Genomic DNA, 10,990 nt, shown 5'->3' with positions numbered 1-10,990 from the left:
TGTGTTTAGAGTTTTCTTGACTTGAGCTGAGCTGAGAAAACATATGTTAAAATATTGGCTCATAATTGAACTATAATTGTACATAAAATATGGTTAGAAAAAAAAATAATGCTAACATGTCATTAAAAACAGTTAAAAAACAGGTAGTGTTTATAAACAAAATATTTGAAATTCTAATTTTTTTCTTCTTTAAAAAAATCTTTTTTTTTTTTCGTTAAATACAGCATCAAGAAATATTAAAGAAAAAAATATTTACCACTTCTTTTTCATCATACAAAAATATGTATGCACATACAATAAAAACAATTCATTAGAATTGCATCACGTTTGCATTCATTCAACTGAGAGACAAAAAATCAACACGAATTTTAAACCTGTATAAGAAACACAATAAAAACAAGAAATCGAAAAAAAGAATGTCATTTAGTTTTCAAAAATCAATGATCCGCGATCTTGTTGTTTACAGAAAAAATAACAAAATCTACTACATGTTGTTTTCTGGAAATTATTAAACCTTTTGGGAACGTTGATGTTTGGGCAGATCAGTATCCGAATAGAATAGACAATTGATTAATAGACTATAGACTAGACTATAGACTAGACTATAGACTAGACTATAGACTAGACTATAGACAAGACTATAGACTAGACTATAGACTAGACTATAGACTAGACTATAGACTAGACTATAGACTAGACTATAGACTAGACTATAGGACTAGACTATGGACTAGACTATGGACTAGACTATAGACTAGACTATAGACTAGACTATAGACTAGACTATAGACTAGACTATAGACTAGACTATAGACTAGACTATAGACTAGACTAATAGACTAGACTAGTAGACTAACTAGACTATAGACTAGACTATAGACTAGACTATAGACTAGACTATAGACTAATAGACTAGACTATAGACTAGACTATAGACTAGACTATAGACTAGACTATAGACTAGACTATAGACTAGACTATAGACTAGACTATAGACTAGACTATAGACTAGACTATAGACTAGACTATAGACTAGACTATAGACTAGACTATAGACTAGACTATAGACTAGACTATAGACTAGACTATAGACTAGACTATAGACTAGACTATAGACTAGACTATAGACTAGACTATAGACTAGACTATAGACTAGACTATAGACTAGACTATAGACTAGACTATAGACTAGACTATAGACTAGACTATAGACTAGACTATAGACTAGACTATAGACTAGACTATAGACTAGACTATAGACTAGACTATAGACTAGACTATAGACTAGACTATGGACTAGACTTAGACTAGACTATAGACTAGACTATAGACTAGACTATAGACTAGACTATAGACTAGACTATAGACTAGACTATAGACTAGACTATAGACTAGACTATAGACTAGACTATAGACTAGACTGTAGACTAGACTATAGACTAGACTATAGACTATACTATAGACTAGACTATAGACTAGACTATAGACTAGACTATAGACTAGACTACTAGACTGTAGACTAGACTATAGACTAGACTATAGACTATACTATAGACTAGACTATAGACTAGACTGTAGACTAGACTATAGACTAGACTAGACTAGACTATAGACTAGACTATAGACTAGACTATAGACTAGACTATAGACTAGACTATAGACTAGACTATAGATTAGACAATAGATTAGACTATAGACTAGACTATAGACTAGACTAGACTATCTAGACTATAGACTAGACTATAGACTAGACTATAGACTAGACTATAGACTTGACTATAGACTAGACTATAGACTAGACTATAGACTAGACTATAGACTAGACTATAGACTAGACTATAGACTAGACTATAGACTAGACTATAGACTAGACTATAGACTAGACTATAGACTAGACTATAGACTAGACTATAGACTAGACTATAGACTAGACTATAGACTAGACTATAGACTATTAGACTAGACTATAGGACTAGGACTATAGACTAGACTATAGACTAGACTATAGACTAGACTATAGACTAGACTATAGACTAGACTAGACTAGACTAGACTATAGACTATAGACTATAGACTGACTAGACTTAGACTATAGACTAGACTATAGACTAGACTATAGACTAGACTATAGACTAGACTATAGACTAGACTATAGACTAGACTATAGACTAGACTATAGACTAGACTATAGACTAGACTATAGACTAAACTATAGACTAGACTATAGACTAGACAATAGACTAGACTGTAGATTAGACTATAGACTAGATATAGGACTATACTATAGACTATACTATAGACTAGACTATAGACTAAACTATAGACTAGACTATAGACTAGGACTATGGACTAGACTATAGACTAGACTATAGACTAGACTATAGACTAGACTATAGACTAGACTTTAGACTAGACTATAGACTAGACTATAGACTAGATTATAGACTAGACTTTAGACTAGACTATAGACTAGACTATAGACTAGACTATAGACTAGACTATAGACTAGACTATAGACTAGACTATAGACTAGACTATAGACTAGACTATAGACTAGACTATAGACTAGACTATAGACTAGACTATAGACTAGACTATAGACTAGACTATAGACTAGACTATAGACTAGACTATAGTCTAGACTATAGACTAGACTATAGACTAGACTATAGACTAGACTACAGACTAGACTACAGACTAGACTAGACTAGACTATAGACTAGACTATAGACTAGACTATAGACTAGACTATAGACTAGACTATAGACTAGACTATAGACTAGACTATAGACTAGACTATAGACTAGACTATAGACTAGACTATAGACTAGACTATAGACTAGACTATAGACTAGACTATAGACTAGACTATAGACTAGACTATAGACTAAGACTATAGACTAGACTACTAGGACTAGACTATAGACGAGACTATAGACTAGACTATAGACTAGACTATAGACTAGACTATAGACTAGACTATAGACTAGACTATATACTAAGACTATAGACTAAACTATAGACTAGACTATAGACATGACAATAGACTAGACTGTAGATTAGACTATAGACTAGACTATAGACTATACTATAGACTATACTATAGACTAGACTATAGACTAAACTATAGACTAACTATAGACTAGACTATGGACTAGACTATAGACTAGACGTAGACTGACTATAGACTAGACTATAGACTAGACTTTAGACTAGACCTATAGAACTAGACTATAGACTAGATTATAGACTAGACTTTAGACTAGACTATAGACTAGACTATAGACTAGACTAATAGACTAGACTATAGACTAGACTATAGACTAGACCTATAGACTAGACTATAGACTAGACTATAGACTAGACTATAGACTAGACTACAGACTAGACTATGAGCTAGACATAGACTAGACTATAGACTAGACTATAGTCTAGACTATAGACTAGACTATAGACTAGACTATAGACTAGACTACAGACTAGACTACAGACTAGACTATAGACTAGACTATAGACTAGACTATAGACTAGACTATAGACTAGACTATAGACTAGACTATAGACTAGACTATAGACTAGACTATAGACTAGACTATAGACTAGACTATAGACTAGACTATAGACTAGACTATAGACTAGACTATAGACTAGACTATAGACTAGACTATAGACTAGACTATAGACTAGACTATAGACTAGACTATAGACTAGACTATAGACTAGACTATAGACTAGACTATAGACTAGACTATAGACTAGACTATAGACTAGACTATAGACTAGACTATAGACTAGACTATATACTAGACTATATACTAGACTATAGACTAAACTATAGTCAATATAATCTTTTAGGTATCCCACTAATCACCTCTCCCGCCCAAAGGGTTAATTTGTTTATTTTTTTTACATCTAAACAATACTGTAATTTTTAACATTAATTTGTTTATCTTTTCGAAAGAAATACAAGAAACCGAAAAAAATCAACAACTTTAAAGTTAAATAAATTTAATTTGCATAATTTTTGTATATATTTTGTAAATTACTTTTAACAAAAAATGCAATTTAACAAATATAAAAGGCTAAAATTGTTTTTCAAAACAAAAACAAAAAATGTCGTATATTATTTATGGTCGAAGTAAAACATGTTTTATTTTTACTCGTATTTACATGAAAAATAATGATGATGATGACGAGATGACGACGATGATAATAAACGTTGGTGATAATGATTATAATATTAAAAATTAAACATAAATTAACATTTTATTTAATGTTAACAATATTGTCGTTGACATTATGTTAAAATGTTTTTAATAAAATTTGCGAGGGGACTAAAGGAAAAACATGACTATTCTTTAGAAAAAAAAATTAATTAAGTAAATTGAATTTTGACAAAAAGTACTTGTAAACTAGTACTAATTACTGTAATTAGGCCGGAAATATTTATATATGACCTTTCTTAAAGTTAAGTGTTTGATTGTATCTTAATCTCTTAACAAAATTTTGGTCGAAAAATTATGTAACGCGATCTTTTAACAAATTTTCCATCAAAAAATAATTTATCGCAATCTTTCAACATGTTTTCTATAGAGCAGTGTCTCTCAATCTTGGCAAATTTTTGAAGTGTCATCCATCCTATATTGGATATATGATGAAAAATTACGAAAAAAATTTCTAAACAACAGGTATTCACACCTTTTTAATCAAACTTTTGTAAAATTACATTAAAATATGTATATAAAATTACAAAATATTTATGTATTTCTTAGCAGCAGTTATAAAGTCTTAACCTTTCTGCAGAGGTTGAGTGAAAATTTCAAAATTTTAACCTAAACTTAACCTTTATGTGTGTTCTAATGTGAACATTTTTTTAATGAAATCATTAAATGAAACTTCAAGAAGAAGTTGAATGCTGTAATTTAATACTTGTAAGTTTCTGCTGAACAGCATGTACGATTTTTTTCTGCTAAGGGAAAAACAAAATGATATATGTTGCTCTTTTGTGCAAAATATTTTATAATTGTCAATATAAATTAAAACCAGAAAATCATTCACCTTCATATAAAATTAATTTCACTAAATTAATTTAAATGTGAATATAGAAACAAGCATACGTAGGTGGAGCAAAAAGTTAAGGGTTTATAAGGTCTTCGATATTAAAAAAAAAACTTTTTAATTTTTTTAAGAAAATATTGAATAAAAAAATTGTTCTCCCTTTGCTTTAAATTTCTACAGAAGTATTGATTACCAAAAAGTTAGACTATAGACTGAACTACTGAATAGTCCATAGACCAGACTATATACTAGATCAAAAAATATAATCTAGGCTAGGCTATAGACCAAATTCTACACTATATACTAGAATGGACTAAAGATTAGACTAAAGACTAGAGTATAGAATAGACTATAGAGGGGCTAAAGACTAGACTATAGACTATAAACTAGAATATATACCAGACTATATACAAGCCTATAGACTATAAACTGGACTATAAAATAGAATATGGACTACACCATAGACTAGAATATAGACCAGACTGTAGACTAAAACATATACTAAACTTTAGGCAACACTATAGACCGGACTATAGACCAGACTCTAGACTATAATATATACAAGACCATAGGCTAGACCATAGACTAGAGTATAGACTGGACTAAAGACTAGACTATAGATTATACGATAGACTATACTACAGACTTAGCTATAGACTAGACTACAGACTCGACTAGGCTATAGACCTGATTACAGACTAGACTATAGACTTGACTACAGACTAGACTATAAATTAGACTATAGACTAGACTATAGACTAGACTATAGACTTGACTATAAACTAGACTATAGACTAGACTATAGACTAGACTATAGACTAGACTATAGACTAGACTATAGACTAGACTATAGACTAGACTATAGACTAGACTATAGACTAGACTATAGACTAGACTATAGACTAGACTATAAATAAATATAAATATAAATAAATAAATATAAATAAGTATAATTTTTTCGTTAGCATTTTGTAAGGGTCAAGGTGGGGGTTTTTCTGACTGTTTAATGAATGTTAATATTTGTATATTTAATAAAAAGAAAAAAAAATGTAGGAGGTATGTCTGCGAGGAGGAAATTGTAATTGCAATACTATGTCTATAGTTTCTAGTCTAGTCTACAGCCTAGTCTCTAATCTAGCCTATAATCTAGCCTACATTCTAATCTCTTATATAGTGTAGTCCATAGTCTACTCTTTAATCTATTATTTAGTCTACTCTAGTCTATTCTATAGTCTAGTCTAATAGTCTAGTCTATAGTCTAGTCTATAGTCTAGTCTATAGTCTAGTCTATAGTCTAGTCTAGTCTAGTCTATAGTCTAGTAGTCTAGTCTATAGTCTAGTCTATAGTCTAGTCTATAGTCTAGTCTATAGTCTAGTCTATAGTCTAGTCTATAGTCTAGTCTATAGTCTAGTCTATAGTCTAGTCTATAGTCTAGTCTATAGTCTAGTCTATAGTCTAGTCTATAGTCTAGTCTATAGTCTAGTCTATAGTCTAGTCTATAGTCTAGTCTATAGTCTAGTCTATAGTCATATCTATAGTCTAGTCTATAGTCTAGTCTATAGTCTAGTCTATAGTCTAGTCCTATAGTCTAGTCTATAGTCTAGGTCTATAGTCTAGTCTATAGTCTAGTCTATAGTCTAGTCTATAGTCTAGTCCTATAGTCTAGGTCTATAGTCCTAGTCTAGTCTATATCTAGTCTAGTCTAGTCTATAGTCTAGTCTATAGTCTAGTCTATAGTCTAGTCTATAGTCTAGTCTATAGTCTAGTCTATAGTCTAGTCTATAGTCTAGTCTATAGTCTAGTCTATAGTCTAGTCTATAGTCCTAGTCTAGTCTAGTCTAAGTCTAGTCTAGTCTATAGTCTAGTCTATAGTCCTAGTCTAGTCTAGTCTAGTCTAGTCTAGTATAGTCTAGTCTATAGTCTAGTCTATAGTCTAGTCTATAGTCTAGTCTATAGTCTAGTCTATAGTCTAGTCTATAGTCTAGTCTATAGTCTAGTCTATAGTCTAGTCTATAGTCTAGTCTATAGTCTAGTCTATAGTCTAGTCTATAGTCTAGTCTATAGTCTAGTCTATAGTCTAGTCTATAGTCTAGTCTATAGTCTAAACTAGTCTATAGTCTAGTCTATAGTCTAGTCTAGACTATAGACTAGACTAGACTACAGACTAGACTATAGACTAGTCTAGACTATAGACTAGACTATAGACTAGACTATAGACTAGACTATAGACTAGACTATAGACTAGACTATAGACTATAGACTATAGACGTGGGCCTCCCACGTTTGGCATGATCCTGCTTAATGCATTATTTACTGTTGTTTGCCTTTCACATGAATATTTTAAATGTGTTTTGTAATTGAGCCTTTCGCAATCATGACTACTAGACTATAGACTAGACTATAGACTAGACTATAGACTAGACTATAGACTAGACTATAGACTAGACTATAGACTAGACTATAGACTAGACTATAGACTAGACTATAGACTAGACAATAGACTAGACAATAGACTAGACTATAGACTAGACTATAGACTAGACTATAGACTAGACTATAGACTAGACTATAGACTAGACTATAGACTAGACTATAGACTAGACTATAGACTAGACTATAGACTAGACTATAGACTAGACTATAGACTAGACTATAGACTAGACTATAGACTAGACTATAGACTAGACTATAGACTAGACTATAGACTAGACTAGACTAGACTATAGACTAGACTATAGACTAGACTATAGACTAGACTATAGACTAGACTATAGACTAGACTATAGACTAGACTATAGACTAGACTATAGACTAGACTATAGACTAGACTATAGACTAGACTATAGACTAGACTATAGACTAGACTATAGACTAGATAGACTAGACTAGACTAGACTATGACTAGACTAGCAGACTAGACTAGACTATAGACTAGACTAGACTATAGACTAGACTAGACTATAGACTAGACTAGACTATAGACTAGACTAGACTATAGACTAGACTATAGACTAGACTATAGACTAGACGATAGACTAGACTATAGACTAGACTATAGACTGGACTATAGACTAGACTATAGACTAGACTATAGACTAGACATAGACTAGGACTATAGACTAGAATATAGACTAGACTATAGACTAGACTATAGACTAGACTATAGACTAGACTATAGACTAGACTATAGACTAGACTATAGACTAGACTATAGACTAGACTATAGACTAGACTATAGACTAGACTATAGACTAGCCTATAGACTAGACTATAGACTAGACTATAGACTAGACTATAGACTAGACTATAGACTAGACTAATAGACTAGACTATAGACTAGACTATAGACTAGACTATAGACTAGACTATAGACTAGACTATAGACTAGACTATAGACTAGACTATAGAATAGACTAGAGTAGACTAAATAATAGATTAAAGAGTAGACTATGGACTACACTATATAAGAGATTAGAATGTAGGCTAGATTATAGGCTAGATTAGAGACTAGGCTGTAGACTAGACTAGAAACTATAGACATAGTATTGCAATTACAATTTCCTCCTCGCAGACATACCTCCTACATTTTTTTTCTTTTTATTAAATATACAAATATTTAACATTTCATTAAACAGTCAGAAAAACCCCCACCTTGACCCTTACAAAATGCTAACGAAAAAAATTATACTTATTTATATGAACAACAAAGAAAGACAACAAATTGTATGAAAAAAATTGTTAACTTTACTTTGAGGTTGATTGGTTGTTGTCGAGAAACTTTAAGCAGATAAAAATGCAAACCAAAAAAAAAATAATCAAAAAGACAAAAAACCTTTGCACGGATTATTACAGAAATAAATTGTTTAATAATATTACGTTGACATTTTCCAACACACAAAGTAATGTAATGCAAAACAACTTATTTATTTTATTTAAAAATAACCAAATTGAAACGAACAAGATGGAATCTTAAGATTAAAGACAAGTTTAAAGCACACAAAACAAGGAATTATGATGCACTTAAGCCAACAACAGACTCGTAAAAGCAACAACAATAACCATTAGCTATGCAGCCAGTCAGTCGAACAAACAGCCAACCAAGTCATTATTAAGCGAGGTTGGCTTAAAGTCATTTGCGCATGCGTGTAGTTAATAAAACATGAACCAGCTGAAAAGAAGAAGATGAAAATGTTGGTATTGGTGGCATCTTCTTCTTTAGTTTAAAACCTTCTGTACCATCGAGTTAATAAAATAATAAAAGACAGATAGACAGACAGTCTTACTAACTCACTGACAGTTTAACTAGATCGGCTGACTAGCTGGCTGTTAAGTATAAGTATCATGGACTAGTTGCTGGTATTTAAAGTAGACATTTGTTGCTGTTGCAACAAGTTTTTTTCTCCCTCTATCTCTCTCTCTCTCTCTTTATCAAACTGCTTCTATATTTATTTAGTTGTGAAAGTGAATTTTTCATTTAGTCTGAATGTGAATCTTTAAAATACAAACGATTTTTAGTTGTAGTTGTCAGTGATTTATTTGGCAATTAAAAATTAAAACGAACTAAACAACAAACAACATTAGAAAAAGAAAAATTGGAAAAAAAGAAGATGAAAGAAGAAGAAGAAAAACTGCACCAACTGATTTTTAAGTTAAATCGTACACAATGATTACGACAGTTTGGGATGCACAACATCAATTTCGCACTTTTCAAAACAGGGTGTTTCAAAAGTCAATGTATTGTGAGATCGCGATCGCTGCGCACAATTTTCTATAGAAAATTTTTTGTTGAGTGATCGCGATCACACAATTTTCTATAGAAAATTTTTTGTTGAGTGATCGCGATCACACAATTTTCTATAGAAAATTTTTTGTTGAGTGATCGCGATCACACAATTTTCTATAGAAAATTTTTTTTTGAGTGATCGCGATCTCACAATTTTCTATAGAAAATTTTTTGTTGAGTGATCGCGATCACACAATTTTCTATAGAAAATTTTTTGTTGAGTGATCGCGATCACACAATTTTCTATAGAAAATTTTTTGTTGAGTGATCGCGATCTCACAATTTTCTATACAAAATTTGTTGAGTGATCGTGATCACACAATTTTCTATGCAAAATTTGTTGAGTGATCGCGATCACACAATTTTCTATAGAAAATTTGTTTGATCGCGATACACAATTTTCTATAGAAAATTTGTTCGATCGCGATACACAATTTTGTATAGAAAATATGTTGAGTGATCGTGAGTTAAAATTTTCTATAGAAAATTTGTTGAGTGATCGCGAGTTACAATTTTCTATAGAAAATTTGTTGAGTGATCGCGATACACAAGAAATGTGTTAGACTATTCTGTATAGAAAAGTTTCTCTATAGAAGACACTCTTCCTTAGTCTTTTAACAGCATCTTTTGAGAAACCCACCAAAAAGATTAACCGTTAACTCAATAGACCGACAATCTCTACAGCAGTTAGAGATACATCACCTAGATGGACAGACATACAAAATTAGACAAGCTGACACAATCTTCATTGTCGTGTTTTTTTTTAAGTTTTTTGTTTAAGACAAGTTTTTTTTTTAACTGTCGTCCGAAGATTTGTATGTAAATTTATTATAAGTATAAGATTAATGTTCGATTGTATAACACTTTTCTTTAAAGTAAATTTTGCAATACATTGATTTTAGTTTTTCTTACAATTTTCATTATTTCTATGGAAATTTGTTGCTGTTTGGAAAAGAAAAACGACAGTTTGAAATGTTAAAATCTAGCGGTAAAAAACCAAAAAATTACCAGTTAGTCAACAACAATAACATCCTGTAATAAAAATATAATTCATTTATACGTTTGTTTATTTATTATTATTATTTTATCGCTAAAATGTTGCGTTTCTAATAAAAGTTTGAGAGAAAAAAAGATTTTATCTATTTTCA

This window comes from Lucilia sericata, unplaced genomic scaffold (genome assembly GCF_015586225.1).
Source record: "Lucilia sericata isolate MDLA Ls3-8-SP2 unplaced genomic scaffold, ASM1558622v1 Contig000608F_arrow, whole genome shotgun sequence".
Lineage (NCBI taxonomy): Eukaryota > Metazoa > Arthropoda > Insecta > Diptera > Calliphoridae > Lucilia > Lucilia sericata.
Note: the sequence above shows the minus strand (reverse complement) of the source record.